Source organism: Lampetra fluviatilis, chromosome 2, assembly GCF_964198595.1.
Source record: "Lampetra fluviatilis chromosome 2, kcLamFluv1.1, whole genome shotgun sequence".
NCBI lineage: Eukaryota > Metazoa > Chordata > Hyperoartia > Petromyzontiformes > Petromyzontidae > Lampetra > Lampetra fluviatilis.
In genome coordinates, this window is record NC_136276.1 from 15,530,655 (window position 1) to 15,549,778 (window position 19,124).

Consider the following 19,124-nt stretch of genomic DNA (forward strand, 5'->3'; position numbering starts at 1 on the left):
CAATGCATGCAATTAACTGTGCATGGATGCAATTAAGCCAATTATAAAAGATGATTTTGTGGTGCTATAAAAATAGAGGCTTTTTGTGTCTTCAGCAACAGGCAGAATTACCTTTTAGTGTACAGTATACATAGTTGAATCGAATCTCTCACAACCATCTCAAAATCCTCCCAGCTTCTACACTCCTCCATCACCCCACCCCCACGTTTTCCTTCCAGCCTTTTCCACATCCCATCACTCGCCATCACCCACATCCTCTCCTCCACCACCCATGCGCGTTGCACGGCAATGAAATTGGTGTTGTCCGCTACATGTTGGCGGGCAGCTTCTGATTTTTAAAAATGTGCGGGGAATTTTTGATTTCAAGTTTGCGTGTAGCCTATTGATTATCTTTAAAAATGCAAGGGTTAGGGAACAGCCAAGCAATCAAGAGATAAATAAATTATAATTCCAGCAATAAGTGTCTGACCTCACTGTGTAGTATTGGAGTGTAATCATATTTGTTTTTCTCCTGTCACTGCAATTGCCTCCCATACGAATATAACACGAGACATTGGTACCACATTAAATAGTACTGAGAGAGTCGACACATTTCTTGGTAAAGGATTGTAATTTGTATTTAAATTAGGATATATAGTGCAATAACATTTTATTTTGGAAATCGTACAACGAAGCAGTGAAATGATTATTCACGTTGATGGCTTCGCCAATCACAAGCTTTCCCAAACTCTAGTCGGCACGACCATTCAAATTAATTAATTTCACGATGCATTCGCCCGACGATTGTCGAACACGTTACACGTGCCGCACTCATGAATAATTATCATCGCGTTAATAGAGAGCCGAGTACAGTAACGCTTGAGATCTCGGTGAGCGCACACGTGTTGCACGTGGAACACGTGATGCAGACAGCGTTCATTGTTTAGCACGTCACTTGGAACGCGTTTAACAATGATCGGGCGCGTGTAGCGTCGAAGGGCTTAATATTTAAATAGGGAGTGCATTGGTAAAACGCGAAAAGACGGAGCGTGGCTGGTCGTGCCGAGTTTGGGAATGCTAGGCCAATGATATGCAAGCTCAAGCCGGGAGGATTCTATCTAAAGATGGAGACTTCCATTCGCCCCTGAGGATACACCGGAGTGGACGAGTGTAGCTCTTGCACACGAGACCCTCGATTACTGCGACCGCAGAGAGAGAGAGAGCTAGAGTGAGATAGTGGAGTGTATTAAGTTAACTTGCAAATATGATCATGTAAGAGCGGAAGCTGTGCGGGGGTGATACAAAACGCGAGAACGAATCAAATTACTTTGGAAACAATATTCTGTTTAATTTAGACCGTGGATGGTGAGTCACACTTTCGATGGAATGTATTAATACTTCTCTCCTTCGGTAAAATGCTCAATTAGAAGTTTAAGCAAGGGGCACAGAGACAACGCACACCTGCAAATACTGCTGTTAACACGACGAAGTATCAAGGTGTAAGCACTCGCGTTCACTTTACAGTACAGCGTATTGATTCGCGGTTCCCGATTTAAGGGAAGGCAAATTGAGTGGGGTTGTGGATGGAGGGGGGGGTGTGGATGGAGGGGGGGGGTGTGGATGGAGGGGGGGTTGTGGATGGAGGGGGGGGTGTGGATGGAGGGGGGGGGGTGTGGATGGAGGGGGGGGTGTGGATGGAGGGGGGGTTGTGGATGGAGGGGGGGTTGTGGATGGAGGGGGGGGGTGTGGATGGAGGGGGGGGTGTGGATGGGGGGGGGTGTGAATGGAGGGGGGGTGTGGATGGGGGGGGTGGAGGGGGGGGTGTGGATGGAGGGGGGGTGTGGATGGAGGGGGGGGGGTGTGGATGGAGGGGGGGGTGTGGATGGAGGGGGAGGGTGTGGATGGGGGGGATGGAGGGGGGGGTGTGGATGGAGGGGGGGGTGTGGATGGAGGGGGGGTTGTGGATGGAGGGGGGGTTGTGGATGAAGGGGGGGGTTGTGGATGGAGGGGGGGTTGTGGATGAAGGGGGGGGTTGTGGATGGAGGGGGGGTTGTGGATGGAGGGGGGGTTGTGGATGGAGGGGGGGGGGTGTGGATGGAGGGGGGGTGTGGATGGAGGGGGTGTGTGGATGGAGGGGGGTTGTGGATGGAGGGGGGGGTGTGGATGGAGGGGGGGGGGTGTGGATGGAGGGGGGGGGGTGTGGATGGAGGGGGGGGGGTGTGGATGGAGGGGGGGGGTGTGGATGGAGGGGGGGGTGTGGATGGAGGGGGGGGTGTGGATGGAGGGGGGGGGGTGGATGGAGGGGGGGGTGTGGATGGGGGGGGGGATGGAGGGGGGGGTGTGGATGGAGGGGGGGTGTGGATGGAGGGGGGCGTGTGGATGGAGGGGGGGGGTGTGGATGGGGGGGGTTGTGGATGGCGGGGGGGTGTGGATGGGGGGGGTTGTGGATGGAGGAGGGGTGTGGATGGGGGGGGGGGTTGTGGATGGAGGGGGGGTTGTGGATGGAGGGGGGGGTGTGGATGGGGGGGGTTGTGGATGGCGGGGGGGTGTGGATGGGGGGGGGTTGTGGATGGAGGGGGGGTGTGGATGGGGGGGGGGGTTGTGGATGGAGGGGGGGTTGTGGATGGAGGGGGGGGGTGTGGATGGGGGGGGGGTTGTGGATGGAGGGGGGGGTGTGGATGGAGGGGGGGGGTGTGGATGGAGGGGGGGGGTGTGGATGGAGGGGGGTGTGGATGGAGGGGGGGGTTGTGGATGGAGGGGGGGTTGTGGATGGAGGGGGGGGTTGTGGATGGAGGGGGGGGGTGTGGATGGAGGTGGGGGGGGTGTGGATGGAGGGGGGGGGGTTGTGGATGGAGGGGGGTTGTGGATGGAGGGGGGGTTGTGGATGGAGGGGGGGGTGTGGATGGAGGTGGGGGGGGTGTGGATGGAGGGGGGGGGTTGTGGATGGAGGGGGGGTGTGGATGGAGGGGGGGTGTGGACGGAGGGGGGGGGTTGTGGATGGAGGGGGGGGTGTGGATGGAGGGGGGGTGTGGATGGAGGGGGGGTGTGGATGGAGGGGGGGTGTGGATGGAGGGGGGGTTGTGGATGGAGGGGGAGTGTGGATGGGGGTGGGTGGATGGAGGGGGGGGTGGTTATGGATGGGATGGTTGTGGATAGGGGGGGGGGTTCAGAAGCCACTGCGTGCGTAGCATGGCCGCGTCGTGGCGCGCGCAGATGGAGGTGTCGGATTCCCGTCCGCCGCCGCCGCCGCGGCTCTGGCTGGCGGGGCCGGACACGGGAGAGGCGCGGGCGGTGCCGCTGCCAGCGGCTCGGCAGCTCCGGCGCGTCCGGTCCGCGGCTCCCGATCGGCCCGCGGGGGAATTCGTGGTGCGCGCGGGTGGCCTGGCACCGCACCGCGCACGCAATTGCGCACTTTTATTTCCTCTTGCGCTTCTTTTTAACCAGGATAGCCTCACCGAGTCTCTTGACTACTTTTCAGGAGGGCCCTGCCAAGTTTTTTTTTTGCAGTGGGGGGGATGGTTGTGCAATGATTGCTATATATATATTCCAACCGAGCAATTTACGGGTGGTAGTTTTTTTAAAAGATAAATTTGGACCATGACGCCGGTTTACTCAGGATATCCTCACGGGGTCTTGTTACTCTTTTCAGGATGGTCCAGCCAAGTTTTCGCAGCAAGGTGGAATGATTGCGATATATTGTCCAAGGGAGTAATGAGCGGGTACATATTTTATCATTATAAATATATGGCAAGTTTGGATCAACGCCGGCTTAGACTTGCGAATGATGTCAAGGGCTCTTTAATGTGCTACTGCGTCAAGCAGCCGGCGCGTATTTTTTGTATTGTTACTGTCAGCACACCCACCAGCTAGCACGCCAATGTACAATCTAAACGAGGACACGTTCATGCGTCCATTCATGCATTTGTCCCTGCAATCATTAAATAAATAAACATGTCGGTAATGACTCTATATAAACTATGTTAAGTTGGGTTGGACTGCCTTTGTGTGTGTCTGCATGCAAGGAAGAGCCCAGAAAAGGCAATGAATGTGCAGGGCAATTAAGGTTCAGAGTGTTTGCAAGCGCACGCGTTTTGCACCCAATCAATCGGTGGGGTGATCAGTCTTCGTTAAGCCAGGGCAGAACATTGACACAACGAGCATTTTTCTCTCTCCAAGGGGAAGACCCTGGGTAGGAACAGGTGACGATTAAAGGTGCGCATTTGTGCGAACGCAATGTTTAATCCTCCCATGCATTCATTTTTGAAAGCTAAAAATTCCGTGCGTTTAATGTGATTTATTATAGGACTCCTTACAATTGTGCTGAATGCCAAAAACTTCACAGCAGTCACAAATCACAGCAGTCGACAGTAGCTGAATGATGCGCGACTAGATGGTTATATAATGCTAATTTTGAAGATGCTATACTCGTTAATATTACACCTCTTGCTTGGACTGCGTTTATGAACGTGCATAATTATTGTATTTTTATAACCAAATATTTTTGATAACCACTTTTACAAAGCCAATGATCATTTTACACTTTCAGTTTTTTTTTTAATGAAAATACATTGAGTGATAAATGTATTATAGGAAATGATACGATTTCCACGGAATTATTAAAAGGTAGGAGGGTAACTGAAACGGGAGTTCTGATTATTCAATTGTATATCGATGATGAAAGTCGCGGGGGTCTCTATACCGGGTGAGAAAATGCTTAGAAGGGAACGTCTGGCATTGCTGGTTTGACCACCTACGATGGCAATGGGGAGACAATACCGCCACCACTTATATTTGTCTTTAATTACCCGGGTCACTCCGCCAGGGTGACCTCCTAGTGTTTCACACTGAATGCATAAAATAACAAAACTAACCCCCCCCCCTCTTACGTTCGTGGCCAGGAATTGAAATGCTGTCGTGTTGGGATTAGCGTTGAAACCTACATGTGCACACAGATTAGTGGAGGAAATGCTAATCATGATGAATAAATTATAAAACTAAACTATTTTTCAGATTATTAACCAGGTAAGGCCCAAAGCTATATAGCTCTTTTTCAGAAGCGACCTGCCCACAAATTATAGCTCAAAACGAAGTGGCTTATCAAATCCATTTTTGTAAATGTGGAGGTAAAAACCGGAGGACACGAGGCAAAATCCACCCGACCACGGGGAGGGAGACATGCAAACTTCAAATATACAGGCGTCGGGGTTGGGATCGAACCTACGGCCACCCTTTCACGAAAACTTCAATTCTAGCTCCACGACCATCCTGGCGAGGTAGTGAACACCTCACCACCGCTGCACCCATAAGAGAAGCATACGCTCGACTCTCGAAAGAGAAAGAACCAAATAATATTAATTATTGCAGTCACGAAAGTTTTAAGTCAAAATCTCTAAAGAGAAAACAAACAACACATTCTACAATTGCCAGAAATAGGTATATCCAACAAATGCCACACGGTACTAAACAATCCTCTTCCAAATGTGTAATGCCTTTTGATAAAATAAAAGCACGTGCATAACTTGCCGTGGTGTAATGGGCCTTAAAATCCAGAGGTCGCCGGCAGTTGTAACTTATTGTAACAACGGGCACGTTTCTTAAGTCCCTGCACCCCCTGTACCACCCAGCAATATAAATGGGTACAATAGTGTTAGGTGGGTTGGCAGGTCCACGTGTGTAGGGATAAAGTGTGGGTACTTCTACTTGTTCCAAGACGAATAGGCCAGCGTGTAAGAATCGGCAAAACACCCTCTATGATTAAATATGAATCATCGCAAAATAAAAAAGATTTCGCACAGTACTTACAAGACTGTGGTGATCGTCGTCTGAGGAAGTACTACTTGCTCTAGTGTCTCTCGTTTGCGCTGCTGTTATCGCTTTCACTTGATGGCCTCTTTCCAGACATCTTGACTTTTACTGAAGTGAGAACGTTGGGAAAGGGGAGGCCGTGGGGGAGGGGGGGGTTAAGTTCCAGGCGTGGTCGACGCAAAGGACCGAACCCCAAAGCTCCCTGAGCTTGGGGGCCACGAGGAGCGTCCCGAAACCATCGGAGTTGTCAAAAGGAGCGCCGCGAAAACCACGTGGGAGCAGCAACATGAAACGCCCGCCTCGGACAAATGCCAGACCGCGTGTATTGTTCAATCCACGGAGTGGCGCTATTTCATTAAGCATTTACACTTCCACACCGAGTATGGTAAACTTCAGCCCAATGAGCCTGGGGTGTGAAAAGAAAAACCGAGTGGCTTTTTGATAATTATTTACGATGTCCATCCAGTTGGCTGCTATAAATTTCCAGACGATAAGCCAAATTTCGATTTAAAGCTTTCGTGACTGCAGGGATTCATATTCTTGGTTATTTCGGTAAAGTCACGTATAAGGGAAATAATAAAATCAGAATAATAACACATAATAAAATACAATTCTCACGACGTTTCGGCCAAAGACACCGTCAGACGCTGTCTTTCCGACAGACCTGTTCTTCACCGGAGGATGGCTGCTTGCGTTGTGGCCGAAACGTCGTGAGAATTGTATTTTATTATGTTTTATTTTTATTATTTTATTATTTCCCTTCTACGTGACTTTACTGAAAGAACCAAGAAGATGATAAGCCACTTTGCTGAGCTATAATTTGTGGCCAGTTCGCTTCTGAACAATTGGCTAATCGTTCGGTGGACTTTACCGGGTAAAACAAAAGTGTATTTTTATTTGTATAATATGTTTAACTGATTTGCTTACCTTTCCGAAACTTTACACTCCTATCGTGTTTTTGTATTGTTTGCTGTAACGTTATCACTTGCCTCTACTGGATATGTGATAAAGTAACTTCATCGCTCCTCGGATTCCTCGAGTATAAATGCATTTTCTGATAACTTATGTTTCACTACGAGTCCTGAGATTTAGTGTCCGTTGAGTTCTGCCTTTGGTTGGGGAGGAGGGTGCGAGGCGGGCGGGTTGATGTCGTGTTCCCATTTTAAATGAACAGTTTAGGACTTTCTTTTGCTCACGTGGAGTGCGGGGAAACGACATGCCAGGGGGAATGTCTGATGGGCACATTCAAATTTATAACATCGAAAACGTGCTGACAAAAATAACACCATTCTACACGATCCGTATTCATACCTATCACCCCTTTATAAATGTAACCTTATTACAGACCAATTCAGACTTTATTGGTCACCTCGTGCCCTTATAAATGTCAAGGTTCATCCTACAAAGTCCCACCACAAGGGACAAACACAAACAAATCGACAAAAACATGTTTTTGCTCGTATTGTAATGGATGTATGCCGTATGGACGTCAAACTTAAATTTTCCTGTACAAGAATTCGGGTTAACCGTATGGGTTGGCAGGTATGCGTATTAGAGTGGTTATTTGAAAGGATGCTGGGGACAAAATGCACAATAACATTATTTCCCCAGTTATTCGACATCCCAAATTTGTGCAACTAAAGTGTAGCTATTCTAGAAATAACTACTCTGCTGGGCCTATGTCAAGGAAGATGAACAGTAACATTTCTGCTATCTTTTTTGTTTATCCACAATAATCATAGAAACCAGCATTATTTTTGTAACAATTTCAGGGTCTTGATTTGATGCAACAATTCATTATTGAACACTGCTCAATGACAATGGCTTTAGTGGCGACAGGAGTGGCGTCAACCGATTGCATACAATGTGCAATTCTCTCGGGCTTGTTTTGAGCTGGTGGTCTGGACAAGGCTGACACATCATTGTACATGACGTGGTGATCATGTGACATGCATGCAATGCATAACGGGAGTTGTGCCGTCCTGCTGTTTATGAGCATATGTGTTGTTGAATTTGTCTGTTTCCAATCTCCACACACTTTCCTGTTTTGCTTATGGCTATGGATTGAGTCAGCTGTTTTGATGCGTTTTTCATTCACAGAAAGTATTGGATTTGTACCTTTTGCAGTATCTGAAAGTCGTCCCCCATAGAATAATTTTCTTATTTGCAGGGACGAGTGAGTAATGGACTGTCTCCAGCAACCAAGTTCATTGTCGCTAACAAATCTCCCCGAGTGAAAAGAACGTCATGGAGCATTATGGGTAAAACAAATATTTGCATTCCAGACCAATAGACACGCACCAAATAATAGTTAAAATGTACAGTTTTTAATTCAGAAACATCTAAAATGAGATGTATTACAGGCATTTAACAAATATTAGTACAACTTTAATCATTTTGGGGAAACATAAAACGTAACACTATGGGAACCTCATTTGCCAGTAAAAATATGATAATTGGTTCTTTACCCTTCTATCTGGCAACAAAACTGACACCTTTTTACAAGGAGTCATGTTTGCATAGACCGCAATACCTGCAGTCATAATACAAACAAAAGAACATAACTCTGATAATGTGCACTGTCCTTAAAGTTGATTGATCCACACCCGAGACAGCTTTCCTTAGAGCCTAGTCTCATATGGGTTGGACCAGATGACGCCAAATAGAAGGGTAAAGAACCAATTATCATATTTTTACTGGCAAATGAGGTTCCCATAGTGTAGATGCTTGCCCCGAGCTCTCATACTCTGATGGTGCATTGTCTTTGAGTTGTGCGCCTTTTGGCGTCATCTGGTCCAACCCATATGAGACAAGGCTCTAAGGAAAGCTGTCTCGGGTGTGGATCAATCAACTTTAAGGACAGTGCACATTATCAGAGTTATGTTTTTTTGTTTGCATTATGACTGCAGGTATTGCGGTCTATGCAAACATGACTCCTTGTAAAAAGGTGTCAGTTTTGTTGCCAGATAGAAGGGTAAAGAACCAATTATCATAAAACGTAACGTTTAAGTAAAACAAAGGTGGGATAAAGCAGCAGGAAGTAATCTTGTAGCATATGAACTCAAGGCTGACGGTAGGTACGCGTGTTTTATATGCACTTGAAATTATGCTGCATGCATGCCCCGGTGGTGGGAGGCTTGTATTGATTTTGTAATTCACGTCCATTAATGTGGGAATTAGAAAATCAAAGTTGTTAACCAAAACATAATTTCCCAAGCGAATGCCCCCCAAAGATACTGCCTGTGCCTATGTTATACCGTACAAAATAAATTAATTTCGTAAAAATGTACTAACATTTACAGTAAATGTATAACAAATACGACAATGTTAAAGTAACAACTGATTGTGCACTCCTTAACATTATCAGCAGCCATGGAGCGATGAGATCATCCCGCGTGCAGGAGCTAGATAAGTAATTGCATCGTGAGACTGAGGAATGGCAAAGCTTGGAGAGGCCTTCATCCGGATCATGGCTCATAGTTATGGTGATATGTATTGCATTTACGTCCTGAATTTCGTAGCTAAACAAGCACAATAATACTATAGTTCCCAGCATGGCTCAATTCATGCAAATTTATGAAATTTTGCTTCACTTGCCACGCATTTTCGCATTACAAGCAGGTATGAATGTATGGTTGTTATCTGTCAGCAAACAGGCAGGAAGGATTTTACGTGGCGCTGGAGCTCCCCCACACGACCCTGAATGCAATCGTCATTCCCGCACCGCTCGTGAAAGTGTGTTTAGCCGTCGAACTAAACCGTTGATGTTTCAAGCACTTAAATGAAATAGGGTGCACAGAATGTGAGCCAACATATGTTAACGCATACGCCCAGCATATCATTTAAGCTCTACGCATTCGCTAAATGAACATTCTTGCCCATGTTTATGCCGCCAGTCTTCCATCCCGTGTAATCATCGCATGTCATCGTCCTCCATTATATGCCTGGTTTATGAAAATACAAGCTGATTATGTGTAATTTGTAATTACCCCACCGTAGATATAAAGTGAGAGAACATTGTTGGGGAGCCAGCATCTGTGTGTAAGAATCACAAGTTGAAATTAATCGTTTTAGAGTACTATAGTTTAATGCTCACGATACATGCATTGGATCATGCATGTAAGACTCGATTCTTTTCAATGTAATGCTTGCAAGCGCGCACGTATTGCCTGCCCCCAATGAATTGGTGGAGCACACAAAATCGGAGTCGTATAGACAATAAAGTATACACGATTTGGAAGGGACAGAATGAGACGGAAAAGGCAGAGAGCGCGGATGAGGCATACGTCGATATGGATGATACACTAGAAGCAAGACAAACGTGCGAATTTGATTCCTGAATCGAATCATTCCCCCCAAATGATGACAAATATATCGAGTTGATGGGGGGGGGGGAATGAGTAAATAGTTATTAATTGACCCAAATTGTTCAGGATTGCGTGTTTTGTTTACTGTATTGACTGTACGAGCCACCTACGCTGGAAGAGGGAACCGATGATGAAAAATCTTGTCTGCACAGTGATATGAACTTTAAAACAGTTGCTCGGGAGAAGAGATATACAAGCCATATATGGTATAAAATAACACATTTATCGTACACCTTTGACCCGCAATTGCTATAAAAATATCACGCTCGGTATAGACAAGGCCTATGTACAATTTTAGTGAGATACAAATTCGACATTTTCAGCTCCATTTTTATGTTTGGGGGTATTACATGAGCATGATGGACAATCGCGACGACGGCGCGTGCCGATCATCCAACACTGTGGAGGCGAGAGGGTTGGTGTGATCGCACAACTGTTGCGAAACAAACTCCACTTCTCCATGGGCGTCGGTGCCATGCCCTGGGCATCGCCATCTGTCTCCATCTGTGCGGGGATGAGCGTGTTTCTTCCTCGTGGCGTACGCGGTGGGGTTTTCTCCGGCTGCTCCGGATTCCTCGCACACGTTAATGTTAACACAATCAACACCAGTTTAACACGTAGGCTTTCGCGACCAATTTTATTCATAATCAACGATTTTTGGGTTTAGATCGCGTTATTTATAAATGTGTCGTAACCCTCCACCACCCGACACGGCCAATCAGTAAAAAAGTGTCACGTTGACAAAAGACAAATTAGTTCACTGCGAATTGCCCGATGATGCTGGATGCAATTACCAGCGAAACGTCGTACTCAAATTGTAAATGTTGTGGTTTCGCGCTTCAACACACCGGTGGGCTAAAGCAGTGAACTAATTTGTCTTTTGTCAAGGTGACACTTTTTTACTGATTGGCCGTGTCGGATGGTGGAGGGTTACGACACATTTATAAATAACGCGATCTAAACCCAAAAATCGTTGATTATGAACAATCAACACCACCCAATGCTCCGAGGAAGCCTCCTAACAAAGAGACCTTACGACTCCAGTGTGGCTGACCTGGATAATAAGCAAGACTAATTGTGAGTGTTCTTTTTATTATTGCGTGTTGTAGCATGAACTCAATTGCAATACAACATTCAAAGCGTCAACCCAGTTAATGTAGAGGTACTCGTCACCAATGTTAGTGGTCCCGAGGTCGGTGTTGGAAATTGCACATTCCCATAGGGGGGTCACCACTGTCGATGTGCACAGTGGTCGCTATTTTATGAGCCCCGGCGAAATGATAGTCCGACTTTTGATTGCAATTCAAGTGGTCGAATGACAATTCCTCTCCGGCCAGGCTACATGACATTTATTTGTAACCACAGAGGACAGTCAAGTATATCACTCAGAATTTGTTACGGCAAGCACATACAACCCCCCTCCCTCCCCTAAGAATGGGAAATATAATATCCCTTAAAATAAACATTATCGCAGGTTTGACGAATTGTACACACCACATCTGGGAGCTCTGAACAATAACCAAGCTCTTCTAAATAGGTTCCTTCACGAGTCAAATTGCCCTCGTGTGTGAACCCACCTTCATTTCGTCTTTTGGGGGTCTTCAGGTCTGATGATCAATGGGAACTGGAGATGACCAATAATGATTGCATCGCTGCGGCACACGAAATGTCGATACAGTCGTAGATTAATTGCGTAAGAAATGCACCGAGTGGCGATTCTCGAGAAAGGCAGAAATATTTATCGACGACGCATTTTGTGCTCATATTGCAGGGGAATGTTTGAAAATATGAACAATTCTGAGCGTAGAGGAGTGATCGATGTCTGCGCTGCTAAAAAAAAACAAAGGCATTGTACGACGCCAAAGTGCGGTGCTCCAATTTCCGAACGTAATCACGCTGCTGCCAAGCTGGTAATACCATTACTCGAGTGCCTATCCCTCTCTTGATAATGCATCGACTGTTATATTCACCCTGAAATATGCCATTGGTATTTTTTTTACACATCCAAGTGTTTTAGGACAACGTGTGCACGCGTGCTGTTGTTCTACAGGTCAACGTGAGGATTTGTACGACACATGCTGCTGTTGATCCATTGCAAAACAGCACCCTGGGAGGTGGTCTCCCTATTGCACAACCTCACGCTATCAAACTTTGATCTCTTCCTCAACCCAAGAGACAAGCCCTCTGCGGACATTTTCACTATCAAATGACCTTCAGAGGACCGTCATGGGCTCTCAGTCAGTGTACAGTATCATTGCCAGCTATACACAGATTTGTTTACAATCGTATACAGTAAAAGAAGAACTTTGTTGTGAATCTTCAGATCGGTATATAAACAATAATAGTTCATAAATCTTTCCAGACCAATATTGTCAAGTGGCATATATATGTTTTATTGAGGAAGGAAACTCTGGGCTTGTTTTGACGTTCTGTGTCTCATCAGCAGAGGAAACATGCTGCTCTATGACCAGGTGTTATTTGCAAGAGCGCTGAATGTAAAACTATGGGTACCCATTCAGCCCAAAAAGCAATACCATACCCAACCTCATGACACCAAGACTAATATGACACCAAGACTAATATTTGGCACATCCTTTGTTTTCAGGGAGAATTAAAAAGAAAGACAAATCCACGGTAAAATGTGTTACAACGGACACACATTCTCGCCTTGAAGTTCATCGTTCGTTGAGTTTCATGTTTTCTTTGGCAAGGGAGAAATGTCAATTTTCCAACATTTGCTGTGTCAAGTCACGGCACAGAAATAAATGGCTCGTCCAGGCAATGACCCGATGTCTCTATGGGAACGATTACGACAAGAAATTGCACAAAAGTGGTACCCGGTGGGGGAGTGGGGAGATTTGCTTCAGAGGTTTTTTTCTCAAGTCACATTACAAGGATGGCTCCTGCACTTCCATCACTCCCGTATGTGTATACTTAAGGCGTGACTTGTTCTTGCTAATCAATGGTATTATTAATGAATAATGACAAAGCTGTGTTTATTGGATGTGCAGCAGATGCGTCCACTGGGTGTGCTTTTATGTTCACTTGAATGTGGCCCAGTCACCCAAGGTACCAATCTATAAGGCTACGCCATAAACTGCAAGTAAACTGTAAGCTGTGATTTTTGATGGCGTGCAATGACTATCAACTACATGTACACATTTTTAATTGCCGTGTCTACAAAGACGCTGGGCATTTACAGTGCTGTGGTCGTATCTGTTGCAATGGCTTTTAATAAATGATGAGAAACGTCTTTCAGCATTGAAATTATTCACATGTTCAAAGCTATAACCATGAAAAAAAGCGTTAGTTTAAATATAAGGTAGTTTAGTTGAACACTAGGTTGCTGCTTCGGAACAGACAGACGTAAAATTTCGATTCAAAGCTTTCGTGACTGCAGGGATTCATCTTCTTGGTTCTTTCGGTAAAGTCACGTAGAAGGGAAGTAATAAAATAATAAAAAATAAAACATAATAAAATAATTCTCACGACGTTTCGGCCACAACGCAAGCAGCCGTCCTCAGGTGAAAACCAGGTCTGTCGAGGCGACAGCGCAACGTCGTGAGAATTATTTTATTATGTTTTATTTTTTATTATTTTATTACTTCCTTCTACGTGACTTTACCGAAAGGACCAAGAAGAAAAAAACAGACAGACGGTTTGTATATTTATACAAACTCATACACAAATTGTATGCATCCATGTCAAGTGGCCATCCTTCGTAGTTCGATTTTACTACAATATTCAACACAGGCCAATGCCTGCTATTAACTGCATTGCTTATCTCAAGAATATGCATTTTATTTGTCTTCGTTTTGGCACATTCTACCAGTGTGACTGTCCCTTATCGAATTGGATTTGCATGACAAAGGCTGGGAAAGGATTCGATAAGCCACGGGTGACAAGTCGCCTGCATTTTGCTACAGTCAAACAGGGAAGAAAAGCACTGTGCTCTACTTCAACAAATATACATATTTAAATGCAGTACATATTCAACAGTTTATTTTAGATATACGTTGCCTTGAAGTGTAACATTCTAAACACGTTATAGATCTAGAATTAGAATTTTGTCATCCTTGTCAAACGTTCAGTATCATGAGAATTAGCCATGATCTATTCACTGTTAAATTAAGCCCCTCCCAAAGCCATCACGATCCATCGGTTTCGAAAATCAACAATAAATCTAGCGCCTACACACCAGCTGTTTTCATTGCTCCAATAGAAGTCCTATCAGACATGTTCCATACGTCCTATTGGCTACCATTCCATCATTTGTCTCGACCATCGTTCTTTCTCGTGATGTGTCCTGTCCAAGACCACATACTGTTCTTAACGGTCAATATTTACATCTCTAAATTGTATTTGTTCTCCGATCCATATGTTCCTTTCTATATCTCTCTCAATCTCTCTCTCTGTAATTCCCAGCGTGCACCTATCTGCGTGTTTTTTTACCCACTTATCAGCTGTGACCCAGGTTTCCCTGACAAGAGGCAATGTTTCACGTGTCAATGGGTTTGTTTTGTCTCCTCGTTAAATACACGAAGGCAACTGTTCTATATATTTTTTTGCAAATGCCCATGTTTATAATCCGTATGTCAAAGCAGGAAGTTTAAATCGATTGAAAACGTAAGCACATTGGTATGTTGCTTTTAATCAATCAATTAATTTCCCTTTAAGCGCTGGAACTTGCTTTTCCCTTGAAATCATTTTCATCCTGGTCCACCTTAAATAATTTACCTAATGTGTACTTCCAGGCAAGGACGTAGTCATGGAGTCAACATTGGGGGGGACCAAATCTTCCAGGGGGTCTGGGGGTCCCCTCCCCCCCACCAGAAAAAAACCTAAATTTGAGAACGAATGTCCTGCCATTTCCTGCCTAAAATATTAAAACATTCACTAACACATACGATGGACTTTGTATTTCGTTTTTTACAAACATGTCTAACAGTGTATTGTATTACATTGCTCTGTTCTTTTTCTTTTTTACCTTTTCTTGTTTCATTGTACAACCATAACCACAATCATATAAACAGAATCTATTTTATAGCAATATATTGGGGGGGGGGGCATTTTTAGCTTATTTGAATATTGGGGGGGGTATGTCCCTCCCAATATATATTATAATTACGGCCCTGCATCCAGGACTGTAATGTGTTTTCCAGTTGCGCCCCATCCAACGAATGTATTGAATTGTTTAGTGAACTTAATTAAGCCGTGTTTACAACGGCTTAATTAAGGCATGCCGGTCGTGAATAGACAACGGGAGGCGATGACGACAACGATCTTGTCAACAGTAGCAACGCTGGCCCCCACCATGGGAATATATGACTATTGTTAATGAGCATGGAAACATGTTTTGGGTGTATCCAGTGGTTGTCCTAGTTGAAAGACTGGCCACTGTCATAGGATTGTGCAGTGGCCACCACTGACTCTTGGCTATTTTTTTTGTACAATACTGTGTTTCCAATTCCTGCTTTGAAGCCTGCTTTCGGGATTTCGATTCATTAGAGACATGCGTTCTCATCTGTATCACTTATCAGTACATTGGAGTGACCCCGTGCCTAATACCGTAATTATTCTCCGTAACGTGCGGTGAGAAATAATGGATAAGATAATCTGGCATCGCTAACTTGAAAAGCACTACAGCCACGTACACGAAGGCTTTTTATGCCTATGATGTAACGAGTTACCTGGAAATATATAACGGGGTAAGATGTATGTAATGGGTGTGTTAAATCCTACTTCCAGAAATATGACTGAACTTTGAGAAATGTGATTTCATTGTAAAGAGGTTGATTATCTGGTTTCCATTTTATCTGATTGTTCCCCATTTAGGGGTGATATTCTGCTAGTTAATGTGTACTATAAATTTAGCATGTAGAAAAGTGTCTGCTTTCGGAATAATAACAGACACTGAACGTTAATTTACAGTCCTTTGTAGAGCCACTGCAAGCGATTTTGGTTAAGTGGGTTTGTGTGACCATAGTTCATCACTGTCAAGTTTGAAACGTTGGAGTCGTGAGAGGCAAAGCCAGTTCAGATATAACCTGGTCACTGATATTATAGCGTTGAATGTGAATCGAACTCCGTTAGCCAGGTTCACAGTGCATTATTCTAATCACTGTACACTCCGACCACCCCAATGTTAGCAATAATTAATTAATTAAACTCCAGAATATAATTAGTTTATATATCTTGACTTAAAGCTTTCGTGACTGCAGGAATTAATATTCTTTGGTCTTTCGGTAAAGTCACGTAGATAGATTTCGATGTAAAGCTTTCGTGACTGCAGGGATTCATCGTCCTCACCCGAGGACGGCTGCTTGCGTTGTGGCCGAAACGTCGTGAGAATTATTTTATGTTTTATTTTTATTATTTTATTTTATTATTTCTCTTCTACGTGACTTTACCGAAAGAGCCAAGAAGATCACGTAGATAGGTTCAAAGAAAATAATCAAAAACAGAAAACTACGACGTTTCGATCGCAACGCAAGTAAGGTCGTCTTCAGTAAATGGGGGGTAAGCTTCCTTGGGAAACTGTTTATAAGGATTTGAAATGGGCGTAGCCTAAATGTCAGCAGCCAATGATAATGTAAGTGGTGGGCAGCCCAACCCGACGGTGGTTCGTTTTCCACCAATCAAAGGGTTGCCAGGTGAAAATTAGCATGTTAAAGAGAGATAAGCAAGTTAATGGGAGATCGCAGAGCCGCAACCCAAGGGGTCGGCACGAGAAGTGACTGTGAAAGCGCAAGTTTGAAATGGGCGTAGAGCACAACTAACATCGGAAGGTGGTAGGATGGGAACATCATAGCCAATTATGACTTAAACTGGTTAATCACGTCCTTACAATGATTGCTCAATTTGTACCCATCTTCTCGGTTGAAATTGTTTCTGTGTCTATATATATGGATGGCTTTATGAAAGAATCTTTGTTGATGGCCAGTGGGCATGCAAAGTACCTTCGTCTTAGAGAAATCAATTTCGTGTGAGCCCACCGCATTATAACAATGATCAGCCACGGCCGAGGTATTGGTCCTACTGTGTTTCAGATCTGCCTTGTGTTCACGAACACGGTCCGAGACATGTCGCTTAGTTTCCCCAATGTAACTACTGCCGCAGACACAGCTTAGTTTGTAGACGCCGGGGTATTGCATGTCAGGGATCACATCCTTCACAGATGGGATAAGATCACGAATTTTATGTATTGTGTTAAATCGGACCTGAATCTTGTGTTTGCTCATGATTTAGGAAATATTTTTAGTGACCGCTGCTATGTATGGCAAGGTGATGGTTTTGATTGGGTCCTCAGACGGATCTTTCCCAACGGCTGGGGTGATAGCTTTACGGATTGTGTAGTCTGAATATCCATTCAGACTACACAAGCTAACCCCCCTTTTCCTGACGACAACTGCTTGCATTCCAATCGAAACGTCGCAGTTTTCTGTTATTTTTTTTTTATTATTTTCTTTGAACCTATCTACGTGACTTCATCGAAAGACCCAAGAATATATAGTTTAAAAATAGTATGAACACACAAGCCTTTTGTAGTTGTAAAAAAATTTACGTTATATTACATGAATGTTAAATTACAGGCTATGAAAAAATATACTTACGGGGCCAAATTGATTATTTTGCTTATTGGAATTACGTGTTTATTCGATATAGTTGGTCATGGGATATGAAATAGCAGATTATTAGATTGTTGGTTTGCAAAATTACCTAAAATGCAAGAAGCAATGCACAATGTGAGATTATGTTATTATTTACTGTAAACGGTGTTTTCCAATGTTCAAAGTTTTGGTTCATTGTTTTCATTAAGTTGAATATCGGTTTAATTATATTTCATTGATACTTGTATTTTGAACTATATTGAAAATGGTTGCTAAAGCCCTACAAATGTTGTTGCAATTACACTTTAATAATATTAAGAAAATAAAGCTATTAAAATAAAGTTAAACTTAATGTTCACTTTACGCTTGCTATCCTTTCTTCAAAATGTATCGCCTGTGTGATGACATTGTACACTTAATCTGGCTCTGTCATTGAAAGCATTCGTTTTCTATAAATGACGGGAATTTGGCGACAGCAGTTTTCTCATCCAAATTTACATTTTAACATGCATATAGTACAACATTTCAGTCAAAACCTAATGATGAAATTGCCTTCCTAATACATTACGAATTTAATATGATCATGGCCACTCCCACAATAAGCTCTTCTTCCACGCGTTTGTCCCACTCACGTGGGGTTTCGCTGTCCTTGCCAACCTTCTCCACACTGCCCTGTCCTGCGCCAACTCTCTTTCCGCTCCTCGGGCCACCAAGTCCGATCGCACCACATCGCCCCCCACCTCTACTTCTGCCTTCCTCTTCATCTCTTTACTTCTACTTGCATCACTTGCACCTTCTGACCCACATCATTTTCCTGTTGTCTCTCCAAATGACCGAACCACACCAGAGCCTTTTCTCTCTCTTATTTGTGATTTCAACCACCTTGGGTCTTCCACTCATTTTTCATTTCTCATCCTGTCCTTCCTTGTTAAACTCAACATCCACCGCAACATCATCGTCTCTGTGACTGCCATAGCTTGGTCCTTTTTCTTTCTTATGCCCCAGCACTCGGCCCCATACAACAGCACCGGTCTCAACACCGTCTTTTCCCTTCAACCAAACTGGGACCCTCTTATCACCCACCACACCAGTCATCTCTTGCCATTTCAGCCATCCAGTTCTTGTTCTCATCTCACATCGCCCCACCACAATTGCAGCAACTGTCCTACATGTGTTTACAAAGCCTAATCTACAGACTTGCTACAACAGTTAATTAATTTGCTAAGCCCATAGATGAACCATTGTAATTTCAATGCTGTTATGGATTTATGTGTCATGTTCCAAATGTTTATACAAAATATGGCAAATTTTCTTTCTATTGTGGTGCCACTCGTACCTTGCACCTACACTGCATTATTCCACC